The sequence below is a fragment of the Ursus americanus genome, chromosome 24, assembly GCF_024610735.1.
Source record: "Ursus americanus isolate L20-20 chromosome 24, mUrsAme1.1.p, whole genome shotgun sequence".
Lineage (NCBI taxonomy): Eukaryota > Metazoa > Chordata > Mammalia > Carnivora > Ursidae > Ursus > Ursus americanus.
In genome coordinates this window covers 18,327,879-18,342,398 of record NC_142150.1, presented here as the reverse complement: position 1 = coordinate 18,342,398, position 14,520 = coordinate 18,327,879, and the positions used below count along the sequence as shown (strand labels likewise).

Below are 14,520 nucleotides of genomic sequence, written 5' to 3'. Positions count from 1 at the left end.
TCATCAGTGAAAATTCATGAATTTGAGCAAGGCAGTGCACTAAGCAGGAGAGACAAAGAGGTAAATACTTTTGCTGACACCACACCTGTTGCTGTGTTTTTCTTGTTTTTTAACTTCAGTTGTGTCAGTGTTCTTTCAACCTTGTTTCATACCTTTTAGAGGTCTCTATCTTACCTAGACTTTTGTTCCTGTCTTACTACCTTCTTCACGTCTGATGTTTTAATCTTTCCATGAACCTATTAAAGATACCATCTATAATCCATTTTTTTGTTTCTCTTTAGTAATCATAAAAAATACCAAACTTATTTTCCCCATTCACTTCTTTTTTTAAATTTTAAAATTTAAAATTTTATTTTACATACTTACTAGAGAGAGAGAGAGAGAGAGTGCACTCGTGCACAAAGGTGGGAGGGGCAGAGGGAGAAGCATACTCCCCGCTTAGCAGGGAGCCTGTCCCAGGGCTCAATCTCAGGATCCCTGTATCGGTATCATGACCTGAGCCTCCCAGGATCCAGGGATCATGACCTCAGCCAAAGGCAGACGCTTAACCCACTGAGCCACCCTGGCATCCCTTCCCCCATTCACTTCTTTACCCCTTTCTCTTTGTTCTTATGACCACTCTGGCTTTTCTGTGAGCTTTCCAGTTACCTTGAAATTTGAACCTTGTGATGATCTGTTTCAACCATGTAGTAATATGCATTTATGTCCTTTTTTTAAAGCATTCTTCTTCTCCATTTTAGTTTTTTAAAACTGAATTTTTTAAGTTTATTTTAGTCATGTAATTGACTCATGGAAGAAAGGTTAATCTGAATGATCAAGGGGTGTTAATTTGTGGGTTAAAATGTGTTAAACAGTTGATAGGAAGTCTGTTTAAGTCAATTAGAGAGTATAATGAAGATGTTTCCAGAGTGTTATGGAACCTTTTGAAGTTAGCTTGGAATTTAACTCCTGTATTCAACCATGGCACCCATATGAACATGCCATTGCATTTAGGTTTTTAAATTTGTGTATATTCCAATAGATATGAATAGATCTACATATTTTTTAAAAGTTTGACTTTAATACTAAGATTCTTATGTTTTGTTGTAGGAAATACATTCATGATTCAGTTCATCATTAGCATAATGAAAAACATGATCACTCTCATATTTTTTTCAAAAATAAAATGCAACTGGACTATATGCCCAACAAAACATTACTAGGTTTTTTGTTTCTGTACCTCTTTCTTTTTAAAACTAGATTAGTGTCATTATTATAGATTTTTAAATTATTTTTTAAGGAAGATTTTATTTATTTATTTGTCAGAGAGAGAGTGTGAGAGAGAGTACAGGCAGGGGGATCAGCAGACAGAGGGAGAAGAAGGCTCTTTGCTGAGCAAGGAACCTGATGCAGGACTGGATCCCAGGACCCTGGGATCACGACCTGAGCCAAACGCAGACGTTTAACTGACTGAGCAACCCAGGTGTCCCTACAGATTTTTTTAATACTAAGTATCTCATATAGAAAGGTAGCACTGATAAAGACATATAAAATTTGATGTGACCATTTAAAGAAATGATTTGTTTTCCCCTCCAAAATTATATGATATAATATTATGAAACATTTTAGTATTGGTTAATATCTTCAAAATTTCAAATTAGTTAATGTTATGCAGAGTTTAATAATGTTATGGTCAATTTTAATAGTTGAATATAATTTTTGTATAACGATAGCATTAAGATGAATGAAGCATTGCAACTTCAAGAGTTCAAAATCCATGGAGATACGAGGGTAAAAATCAAATTTTGAAATATATTCTTTACTTAGCATTAGGGTTACTATAGTACTATTTTTTTACTTGTGTCAGTTTACTAGTAATAAACACATTTAGCATTTCAGCTTCTTCTTGCAACCTTTCAGTTGAATTATTTAGAGACTGATGAAAAACAAATCTTATATGCTAAAGGGACTTCTGCAATGATGGATTAGATGCCAAAATAATGAAACCACACGGCTTAAAAAATATACTGAAGATAGATGTTTTCTGATGAATTTCCACAAAATATCATATTTTTAAAATATTTTAAACAATTCATAGTAATACTTGTTAATCTACTGTAGGAGCACCATGAGTACAGTCTTTTGTAGTTCATTAGCAATTTCTTTAATGAGTGTTTTTGTGTGATAGATAAAGTAACAGACAAATGACAGATTGTTTGCCTTTAATGATTTCCCTGTTTCAAGCCCATTACAAAGCAATTAGAAATCTGACAGCATTTTCACTCTGCATTACTGATCATCTAAAGTGATGAGGAATGAGAGGTGATGAATATTAATTGTATATTTTCATATGATTATCATAAATTATTACCTTGTCTGATGTGCTGCAGGTGAAGCAGGAGCATTAGAGAAAGACAGTCAGATATATTAATTTGAAAGACTATATGATTTTTGTCTTTGTAGTATAAAAACTGATCTGCAGTGTTAGTCTCTATGAATATTAACTTAATTTTTAGTTTTTATTTTGATTTGGGGTAACATAAACCACTTTTCTTATTTCAGTATGAGAAAGAAAATATTATTCCATAGTACAATTTACACATATCATTTAAATTCAGCATTTTAAAAATCTAATTTAAAAAATGAGATGGTGTTGGTGCCTGGCTGGCTCAGTTGGTAGAGCATGTGACTCTTGATCTCAGGGTTGTGAGTTTGATCCCCATGTTGGGTGTAGAGATTACTTAAAAATAAAACCTTTGAGATAGTGAATTTGTTGATATGCATATATATAATATTCAGATATATCAATACAGTGAAGGATCTACTTAGAAATAGATCTTATGTTAGTCCTAGGTTAAAGTCAGGTAATCCTGCAAAAGAAGTAAGATAAAAAGTGTAACAAGATGTAAAAGAAGATTTTTCTAGGTCCTCTGTAACAATTCTTTGGCCCCAGTCCATGGTAAATGCTGTTTCCCCAGTGTCTTGCTTCAGCTGTTGTTAGGACTAACATGCTATTATTACTTGATTCCCAACCTTGACTTTGGAGCAAAGATTGGTCCAGAAACTAGATAATAATCTTTAGTACAAGGAGAATTGGCATGCTTACACCATTTGAAATGATTAGAAATATATTTGGATTAATTTTACCAAAGTAAATTAATTTGTATTTTGATATCTCTCTAATTGTAGGTTTTAGTTGTTTATCAATACGTAATGAATGGAGTTGAATTTCATTGCACTAACAATACTGTGTCTTGTTTCAGTCCTGTTTTTTTTTTTTACCTTTTTGCTGTGGTTTGCTTCATGACATACATCTGTTAGAGAGCCATGCATTCCTGGAGCCATCTTTATTTATGAAGGTCATAATCTATATGATAGTAAATCAATATATGAGTTTTTATATGCATCTTATAACTCATTCTCCTTATTTTATATTTGATTATATATATTTATATAGTATGTATATATATATATAATGTATATAGATATGTATATGTATGTATATGTATTTTCCCATTTTATATATATCAACTAAAAGTGCCAAGCCTTCACAAATGAACTGTTTGTGTTCTGGAAATTTGAGTAGAGCCATCTGAAATTCATTACATATTTACTCAGTGAAAATTCAGATAGCATAATGATAAAAGCAAATTATCAGTAAAAAAGGTTGAGATCCTTATATTTAGTAGCCCAATTTCATAATATTTTTACTGGCTAAGCTTTCCAAATGTGTTATTCTTTATGTCTGATGACCTCCCAGTTTATTTTTTCTACAGGGACTTCGTCATCTATAAGGCAGGTCCAACTAGTACACTTTATAGAATCAGAATGTTGATTCCCAATGCCCTCAACTGCTTTCTGCTCATATTCCTTATCTTAGTGTTAGTCTAGACTTCAAGTTGATTATTTCTACAGCACAGCCAATTCTCCTTTTCCTTTCTACTTTTTCCCCCTTTCTTTCTACTTCTGACATACTACCATCCAACATAGCTCTTTGACTTTGGGCCAAAGTTTCCACTTCTAATTGGTTTAGATATCTTACGTATTTTTCCTATGACACCTGAGTTCATAGGAAACTGGGCTGTCCAACTGTGACACTCTTAGCAAATCAGTAGCTGAGGAAACAGACACCCTTAAATTGTAAATTATAAATATTTCGTCTTCTTTGATAAAAAGGAGACTTTGGAACACATTGTGGCTTTTCTAAAATTTCTTTCTTAGTGTAAGATGCAGAACTAAATACAAAAATGAGGTCTAATGTTTATAATTAACAAGCACTTTCACACCTTATATATTTCCTCATTTGATCTGTATAACAATTCTATAAGATGTGTAAGGCAGATGCTATTGTCATACACATAAGGAAATAAGACTGATGAGGGGCAGACGTAAGATTCAAACTCAAGTTAGCTGAGTCCACATCTTTTGCATTTTCTGTCACACTGCCTTAGCTCCCATATGTGAAAGCTCTTCTACTAAATGGCTAAAACTATACAGATAGAAGAACTTCAGAGTTCCCCTGTATTAGCATTCTTCCTTGTCCTTTTTTAGAGGAAATGAGCCCACGAAAGTTAAGGATTTACCCCAGGTCTGGCCCCAAACTAAGAACACAACTCGAGAATTTCTTGGGTTAGTTCCAGAGGTCTTTCCATTACAGTGCACTGCCTTCATGTTTTCTGAATCTACATGATTATTTCTTTATTTTTTCTTCAGGTATTAGAATAAATTATTGATTATAGTCCTGGCTTAGTAAATATAAGTATTCCCCTCTGTTCTCAGTATTTGTTAGTAATAAAATGAAGTCAGTTTTATCTGGCAAAACTTTTTCATAATGTAGAAACATTCTGGAATATTGTAAGGTGAGAGTGGAAGAGAGAGACATGACTGCTTTGTGTTGGGAGAGTGGAAGAGAGGAAGGTTGGAGTTGTTACTTACCCCCATTAACTTCTTTTTTTTTTTTTAATTTATTTATTTTAGTGAGAGGAGGGGCAGAAGGAGAGGGAAAAAAATCTTCAAGCAGACTCCCTGCTGAGCTTGAGGTGGGGCTCAATCCCAGACCCCAAGACCATGCCCCAAACCGAAATCAAGAGTCCAATGCTCAACCAACTGAGACACCAAGCGCCCCACCCCATTTCCTTCTTGATTACCCTGCATAGATAATGTCCAAGGCACACTCTTTCCTCTCTAACTTGGGAGCATCTCTGATTGATTGTTTACATGGTATTTAAGGTTAGAAAAATAGTTAAGGTCAAATAAACAATTCAGGGACCAAATTTTTTTCTTCCTAAGGTATATAAATGTAAATAGTAACAGAAGCTGAGAAAACAGGTGTGTTAATTACATAATGAGGAACAACAATTCTCCTGGTACAATAGGCAGCTTAGTTCAACATAGCAGTTGACTATGATTCTGATTCTGTAATAGAGACCAGATTTTTTACTTCCTTTTTCAATTGGTGCCTCTTTCCACCATAGTTATGCTTCTGATCCACTTGTGTAATTAATTGGTTGGTCGTATGACACAGAGACTTCTCTCCTTGAAAATTAGGTTCATTTCTTGACTCCACACACTTAATCTTCTTCATCTCTCTCCCTTTTTTCTAAACAAATAACAGATATTCTTGGGGCGCCTGGGTGGCTCAGTCGTTAAGTGTCTGCCTTCGGCTCAAGGCGTGATCCCAGGGTCCTGGGATCCAGCCCCGCATCAGGCTCCCTGCCTCACCGAGGGCGCTGGGAGCCTGCTTCTTCCTCTCCCACTCCCCCTGCTTGTGTTCCCTCTCTCACTGGCTCTCTCTCTCTCTCTGTCAAATAAATAAATAAAATCTTAAAAAAAAAAATAACAGCTATTCTTCACACTATTCAAGTTTTGAATATTTTTATGAGCACTTCTATTTAAATACCATTCCATTACTTACCATTTTCTCTAGTCATAGAAAATGCTTTTAATTTTATTCACAAAGCATTCCCTTTTTCCTTCTCAAAATTTCTACCTAAAATGGATTTATATCTTGTCCCAGTGCAGCATCACTTAGTTGAAGCAACAAGCCATTTAAGATCCCTAGGGGAAAGAAGGGTCAACAAATTAGAAAGAAAACTAAGGAAATAAACTTTTAAATTTTGAGACATTTCAGGGATCTGATATGGTGGAGCTAAACATAAAAGAGGTCAAGATTCTTGACTAGTCATCAATAAGGAGTTCTGAAACAGATCCTCAGGAGAGAAGAAGTGTGTCAATAGCCATTCGTTTAGCAATGAAGACAGTTTTTACATTCTTTTCTTCTTAACCATTTTTCCTTATCCTGAATTGGAGAATAGACTAAAAAGGCTTAAACCCTGAAGTAGACAACACTATTCACTTCTTACTTGACAGTATGACCTGTCCATTCTATCAGAAAAAAAAGATACTAAGTTCATTTGGCATATTTGGCCTTTGAGATATTATGTTGTTTGTTTTCCAGTATTTTATGCCCTTCTAGGTGTTACTAATTGATTGTTTAATTTGTTATTGCATGTTCCCAGGTTAAACTAAGCTGTCTAATTGCCAAATCATGTTCCCCTTGTTTTAAAGACGGATATGTTTTCCCTTTTCCAGTCTCCAGGGATATTTTCCCACCATTTTAAGATAGTAAAAGGAGAGGGACATAGTTTAAAAGATTGGGAGGAAAGAAGACTGACAAGATGATTTTTTTTTCTTTTGCCCTAGTCACATCATCTGTATAACTTATTCTATTCCAATAGTCATAAATATTTGACTAGTATCTTAATTCATTTTTCGGACTTCTTAAAGTTTAAATTTACTATCTCCCCAATGAAAAAACTCTAGTTCTCTTTAATAAGAGTAAGTGGGATCATATCTATGCTTGAATGAGGATGTTCCTCTTACAGGCTAGTTCAGTTGTCCTTAGCCATTACAGTACATGGCCTCTCCATCAAGGAGTGAGCACAAGGTAGGCCCTACAACACTGCTTTTCACCTCTTATTTGGCACTCTGCCTAGATGGCCTAGATGGTGATCTTTTAAAATTTTGAATTCTCACTCTAGGAGAATGTTACATGATAGTTGTTAATGAAACAAATTGGAAGTCCAAATTAATGTAATTGGATTTGAAGGATTTGTGTCCCAGTAACAATTGAGCAATCTTCCTGTTCTGTTTTGGTAACAGAACAGTGACTTTCAACAACTTTCAATAAATTTCAAACTTGACATCATGGCTTATCACACAGCCCCTCTCCAACCCTATAAAATGTAGGGTAAGTCCTTTTTAGCTGTAAGTATACAACTCAGAACACTTTATCAATATCCTTTTTGTGACTACTAGGATATCTGTAAACAGGAAGATTGTATTTTAATGAAGGGAGAAGAGAAAGGAAAGAACTCTTTGAACTCCAATTTAGCACATTGGAGTAAATATTTTCAGAACATTTATTTAAGTAGTAGCTCATGGGTTAGTATTAAACTTCTTGGGCTTCTTTGTGATCAACAGAGCTTTCAGCTTTCCATGGTCAAGGGCTACATTTAATTCATGGCAATAATAAACTTATGCAAAATAAAAGGGAATTTCATGCTTGGGAGGAAAAGAAGTTTATGCAATTTTATTCTTACCTAAAGAACTGACCATTTAAAGTAATCTAAAATGAAAGGAGTTTTTTTTCATGTCTTCATTTTGGAAAATTGACATAAAAACCTTAAGATTTCCCATATAGCATTTTAAAACTTTTTTGAGCCTGCTCTATTGCTGCATGATAATCTTTTATTTCTAAAGAATTAGATGTTTCTCTCTTTAAAAGGGAAGGTAAAGCAAGAGTTGAATAATCTTTTACCTATAAAATATGCATATTTATGAAAAAAGTGTATACATTTGAAAAATGGAATGTATTTTTATGCTCCTATTTATTTGTTACTATGGCAACCACCACACTGCCTAGTATTTATGTTGTCTAAGATTCAGAGCACCTTTTCAGAAAAAAATAAATATGCCAGAACCATGTACTGTATTTATTTTGAAGCTTAGAAAAATATTTATTCTAATGCATTTTTTAAAGAAAAATAGCAATAAATAATGTAAACTTCAGCCTGGTTTAAATGGTACCTTTTCCAGTGTATGTTTTTAAAATCAAAATAATTACATTTTTTTCCTTGTTATAAAAATCAGAATAAAGAATAGAAATAATGAATTTTTTATAAAGATTTTATTTATTTATTTGACAGTGAGATAGAGCCAGAGAGCACAAGCAGGGGGAATGGCTGATGGAGAGGGAGAAGCAGGCTCCCGGCAGAGCAGGGAGCCCGATGCAATGTGGGGCTCCATTCAGGGCTCCATTCCATGCCCCTGGGATCATGACCTGAGCCAAAGGTAGATGCTTAACCGACTGAGCCACCCAGGTGCCCCTAGAAATAATGAATTTTTAAAACTCATGAGTCAATCTTAAAAGGTAGTCTCTTGGTTTTTCTTAATTTTTTGACTTAATATTTTGATTCATAACAAATTTCTGAAAATATAAACAAGAACACTTAGATAAGATAGTTAATGTTAGCTACATAAATCAGAAAATATAAATGGTTTGCATTTCTGATTACAGATGGTTCTTTGATATCTATGAATAAAAGATTTATATTTTGCATGTGAAATGAAAGGCATGGTTGTTATTATTTTTCTTGGTTTATTTAAATTATTTTCTGACATGTGTGATACATAAATATAATTTCTTAATGTTAAACATCAGAATGGAAGTTATGAGGCATAAAATCAGACATGTTTCATGTCACGTATTACCTGTTAAGAAAAACTGCAATACAACATTTAAGTACAACAGAATAGTGAGCATATTGTCTCTGATACTTGTAAACAGGATGGATCTGCAGTTTCACAGTTTATGCTGACAGTATCTTTGTGGGAAATGTAATTATCAAATGAATTATAACATGTCCTAGTATTAAGATTATTAATAGTAATTTTAATTGCCTTTTTCAAGATAATTGGATATGTTCTCATAAGTATATGGGAAAGGGGGTATTGGGCTAATTAGATATTTTGAACTCAGTTATCTTTAAAATATCTAGAAGTTTAACATATATATTCTATATTTTAGGAAGTTCTTTTTTTAAATGAATGGTTTCTAAGTAGAATTAAAATAATTTATAGTCCATAAAAATCTCTCTGATTATCCCTTAATATTCCTCTTTGAGTATTAATATGATGAAAAATTTAAATAATGATAGTTTTAAAAATTAGATTTTCACTATCAGAAGGTAATTCTACAGTTGGTCAGGTTAAGAGATAATATTTTATTCTAGTATTGGGTACTCCTATATGGGTTTTCATATGCTATTTTTTGGTAGCTTCAGAAATTGGTACATTTCTAAAAAGAAATCCAATTTGGAAACACACATCAACAGCCTTAAAATTGTTCATACACTTTGATCTGGGAATTTAACTTGTAAAACTTCTTTTAGTTTAGGAACTTTTCTGTAGTATGGTCAAAGGTGCATGGGAACCACAGCTTTATTTACAAAAAGGAAGCATTTGGAGCAACTAGCTAGAATATTTAAAAAATAATAAAAAATTATGTTCTCAACAAATATTTAATAACATAAAAATAGTCTCAGTGAACACAACTGTACATAAACTATATATTTAATATGGTAACACTTTTATTTAAAGAAAAGGCTATAGGGGCGCCTGGGTGGCTTAGTTGGTTAAGGGTCTGCCTTCGGCTCAGGTCATGATCCCAGCGTTCAGGGATCGAGCCCTGCATCAGGCTCCCTGCTCAGCGGGGAGCCTGCTTCTCCCTCTTCCTCTGTCTGATGATCCCCCTGCTTGTGTGCTCTCTCTCCCCCGTCTGTCAAATAAATAAAATCTTTAAAAAAATAAAAAATAGAGAAAAGACTATATCTCAGAGCACGTAGGTGGCTTAGTTGGTTAAGCGTCCAACTCTTGGTTTCAGCCCAGGTCATGATCTTATGGGTCATGAGATTGAGCCCCGTGTTGGGCTCCACACTCAGTGGGGAGTCGGCTTGAAGATTCTCTCCCTCTGCCCCTCCCTGTGCTCATGCTCGCTCAGGTGCTCTCTCTCTCTCTCAAATAAATAAATCTGAAAAGAAAAGAAAAGAAAAGAAAAGAAAAGAAAAGAAAAGAAAAGAAAAGAAAAGAAAAGTTGTATCTCTGTAAAATCATAGATGAAAGCCTGAAAACAAATATTCAAAAATTATAATAGTGGCTAACTCCAAGGATAAGAGATTGTAAGAGGCTTCTTTTTTCAGACTTTTCTTTCTAATCTTAATATGGCTATTTCTGTAATAACTCCCAATTATCATCATTCAAATTGTTTTTAATAGGACAAGTTAATTAAAATTGTGTTTATATTCATTAGTGAAAATTTAGCTAATAGAGAAATAATGCTGTCTTGTTCAACATTGAATTCATTGTTTTAAAGTCCGGAAATAGCTGGTACTTAATAAATATTTGATGGTTTGAATGGAATAATGCTGGGAACAGGAATTAGCAAAGTGGTTTTAGGGAAAACACATTTGCAGGACCACAAAGATGCCTTCTTTATGTTTAAGTAAACTTGATTTGTTTATCATAACAATGGGTGACAGGATAATAAAGTGATAAGAATATGCAAGAACTGTTCCGCTAACTATAGGTCTGATAGCATAGAATAAGGCAAAAGCTGGATGGCTGGGTTTATACTGGTACGTTTAGTTTGTATAGTTGTATAATTATTGCTATTAGAACAAAACATTCCAGCAGGAAAAATAACTTACTTGAGAGTCTGGGACTCAAGTACTTACCCTCTAACTTTTTTTCCAATTGAACAATTATTTTTATAAAACAAATTTTGATAAAACAGGTTTCCTCTGAAATACAACTATTATAAAATTAGAAGAATAGATTGTTCCACGGTAAGCTCTATTTCTATTACTGAAAATTTCATTTTAAAAATAATAATTAGCAGGACGCCTGGGTGGCACAGCGGTTAAGCGTCTGCCTTCGGCTCAGGGCGTGATCCCAGTGTTATGGGATCGAGCCCCACATCAGGCTCTTCCGCTATGAGCCTGCTTCTTCCTCTCCCACTCCCCCTGCTTGTGTTCCCTCTCTTGCTGGCTGTTTCTATCTCTGTCGAATAAATAATAAATAAAATCTTAAATAAAAAAAAATAATTAGCAATCTAGGTGATTAATACGTATTTTATATGTTTATACAACACCAAAAAGGTACATTTCATGAAGAAATTAAGTGTCTTCCTTCAATGAATTGAATAATCAGCCTTTTGGACAAACTGTGTGGGAGATGAGCCTTTATAAAATGAGATATCTGAAAGGGTAGTCTTCCACATGTCTCCTAATAAGGTCATGATCTTGACAGTATTTTATATACCTGAGGGCAACCTGAGAGCAACCACAAGTTATAATGGCTTCCACTGTCGTACAGAGACATTGTTTCAGCATTGGGGCAAAGTTAATGGTTAAATAAATGAGGCCAAATCAGGTGACAAGAAATAAGGTATTCCACTGTTGGAATGCTACAGTAGTCCTCAGTGGACAGATATACATTCTGACTAGGTGAAATATAGCCAAGAGCTCTACCTAAGTATTTCCAAATATGTATTACTTGGGACTGGTCTTTGGAGGTTAAATCTGAAGCTTGGTCCATTAAATATGTACAAGCTATCTGTGCTGGAAACTAGAGAACAATGATCTGAAGACTTTTTTAAAATTAAGGCTTTAATATTTTAGAGCAGTTTAAGATTCATGGCAAAATTGAAGGAAAAGTATAGAGATTTGCCATAAAACCCCTACCCCCACACATACACAGTCACCCCCATTGTCAATATCCCCCACCAGAGGTATATTCATTACAATTGATAAACCTACATTTGACACATCATAATCAGCCAGAGTCCATAGTTTACATAGGGTTTACTCTTAGCATTGCGCATTCTAAGGGTTTGGACAAATGTATCCACCATTATGGTTTCATATAGGGTATTTTCACTACTATAAAAATCTTCTGTGCTCTATTTATTCCTATCTCCCCATGCTCCTAACGACCACTGATCATTTTAATGTCTCCACAGTTTTGCCTTTTCTAGAAAGTCATGTAGTTAGAATCATAGAGTACATAGCCTTTTCAGATTGACTTCTTTCACTTAATAGTAAGGTCCCTCCATGTGTTTTCATACCATAGTAGCTATTTTATTTTATTTTATTTTATTTTATTTTATTTTATTTTTTATTACTTCTTTTTTAATTTAAAATTTAAAAAAATGTTAAATTCAATTTAGTTAATATGTAGTGTATTATTAGTTTCAGGGGTAGCATTTAGTGATTCATCAGTTGCATATAATACCCAGTACTCATTATATCATTTCATGGTTAGTTTTTCATTTACCCACTGAATTCAGAACATCTTGGTTGCTTTCAGACTTTAGCAATTATGAGTAAAGCTGCTATCAACATCCATGTGCAGGTTTTTGTGTGGACCTAAGTTTTCATTTCCTTTGATAAATCCCAAGAAGCACGATTGCTGAATCATGTGGTAAAAGTGTGTTTACTTTTCTAAGAAACCACCGAACTGTCTTCCAAAGTGGCTGTATCATTTTGCATTCTTACCAGCAATGAATGAGAGTTCTTGTTCCTCCAAGTTCTTGTCAATATTTGGTATTGTCAGTGTTGTGGATTTTGGTCACTCTGCTAGGTGTGTAGCAGTACCTCAGTGTTGGTGTAGTTTGCATTTCCCTGATGACATATGATGTGGAACATCTTTTCATATGCTTATTTGCCATCTGTATATCTTATTTGGTCAGGTTCAAAGTCTTGGACCCCTTTTAATCAGGTTGTTTTCTTATTGCTGAGTTTTAAGAGTGCTTTTTATATTTTGGGTAACTGTCCTTTATCAGATGTACCTTTTGTAAATATTCTCTCCCAGTTCGTGGCTTGTCTTCTCATTCTCTTGATACTGTCTTTCAGAGAGCAGAAGTTTTAAATTTTTTTTTAAGATTTTATTTTTAAGTAACCTCTAGGGCTTGAACTCACGACCCTGAGATCAAGAGTCACTTGCTCTACCAACTGAGCCAGCCAGGTGCCCCAAAAGTTTTTAATTTTAATGAAGTAGTCTACTCTATTATTTCTTTCATGGATTGTGCCTTTGGTGCGATAGCTAAGAAGTCATTGCCATTCCCAAAGTCATCTATGTTTTCCCCTATTTCATATTCTAGGAGTTTTATCATTTTGTGTTTTACATTTAGTTTGATTCATTTTGAGCTAATTTTTGTGAAGGATATGAGGTCTGTGTTTTGATTCCTTTTTTTTTTTTTTTTTTTGCATGTGCATGTCAGTTGCTCTAGTACTACTTGTTGACAAGATTCTCTTTATGCCATTGTATTGACTTTGTTCCTTTGTCAAAGGTAAGGGTGGGCCTATTCTTATGTAGCTCTATTTCTGGGCCTTTTAGGTATTTCTCATATAGATCTTGTACATATTTTATTAGATTTATACTTCAATATGTCATTTTTGAGTGCTAATGTAAGTACTAATGTTTTTTAAATTCAAGTATAATTAATATACAGTTAGATTAGTTTCAGGTTTACATTATAATGGTTTGATAATTGTATATATTTCTCAGTGCTCATCAAGTTACGTGTACTCTTAATCCTTTTTATTTCTTTCACCCATACTTCCACCTACCTCACTCTGGCAACCACCAGTTTGTTCTCTGTATTTAAGAGTCTGTATTTTTGTCTGTCTCTTTTTTCTTTGTTCTTTTGTTTTGTTTTCCTTTTTTTCTTTTAAGTAGTCTCTATGTTCAACATGGGCTTGAACTCAAGACCCCGAGATCAAGAGTCACATGCTCCGGGGCGCCTGGGTGGCTCAGTCATTAAGCGGCTGCCTTTGGCTCAGGGCGTGATCCCAGAGTCCTGGGATCGAACCCCACATCAGACTCCTTCACTGGGAGCCTGCTTCTTCCTCTCCCACTCCCCCTGCTTGTTTCCCTCTCTCGCTGGTTGTCTGTCTCTCTGCCAAAAAAATAAATAAAATCTTAAAAAAAAAAAAAAAAGAGTCACATGCTCCCCCAACTAAGCCAGCCAGGCCTCCCTGTTTTGTTTATTAAATTCCATTTATGAGTGAAATCAGATTTTCTTCTTTCTCTGACTGACTTATTTCACTTAGCATTATGTCCTCTAGGTCCATCCATGTTGTTGCAAATGGCAAGGTTTCATTCATTTTTATGGCTGAGTAATATTCCTTTATATATGTATAAAGTAATATCCATTCCGTATTCTTAATCCATTAATCTACAGATAGATTTTTATCCATTCGTCTATGGATGAGCACTTGGGTTACTTCCAAACCTTGGCTATTGTAAATAATGCTGTAATAAACATAGGGCTTCATTTTTTTTCCTTTCAAATTAGTATTTTCTTTGGATAAATATCCAGTAGTGGAATAACTAGATATGAAGCCTTTTAAGATGATGGTATTTCCATACTTTCTGTCTTCTTGTCTTGTATCTTTTTGCCACATGCATGCTTTCCTTTGT

General features: G+C 34.2%; 1 protein-coding gene across 1 annotated transcript in view; it reads left to right on the top strand.

Moving 5' to 3' along the window:
- DCDC1 (doublecortin domain containing 1) overlaps positions 1-14,520 on the top strand; it is a 419,738-nt gene continuing 405,218 nt past the window's right edge. Inside the window, exon 1 of the mRNA XM_045808577.2 lies at positions 1-60. The gene's annotated coding sequence lies outside the window, so the exon portion shown is untranslated. The remainder of the gene's footprint in view (positions 61-14,520) is intronic.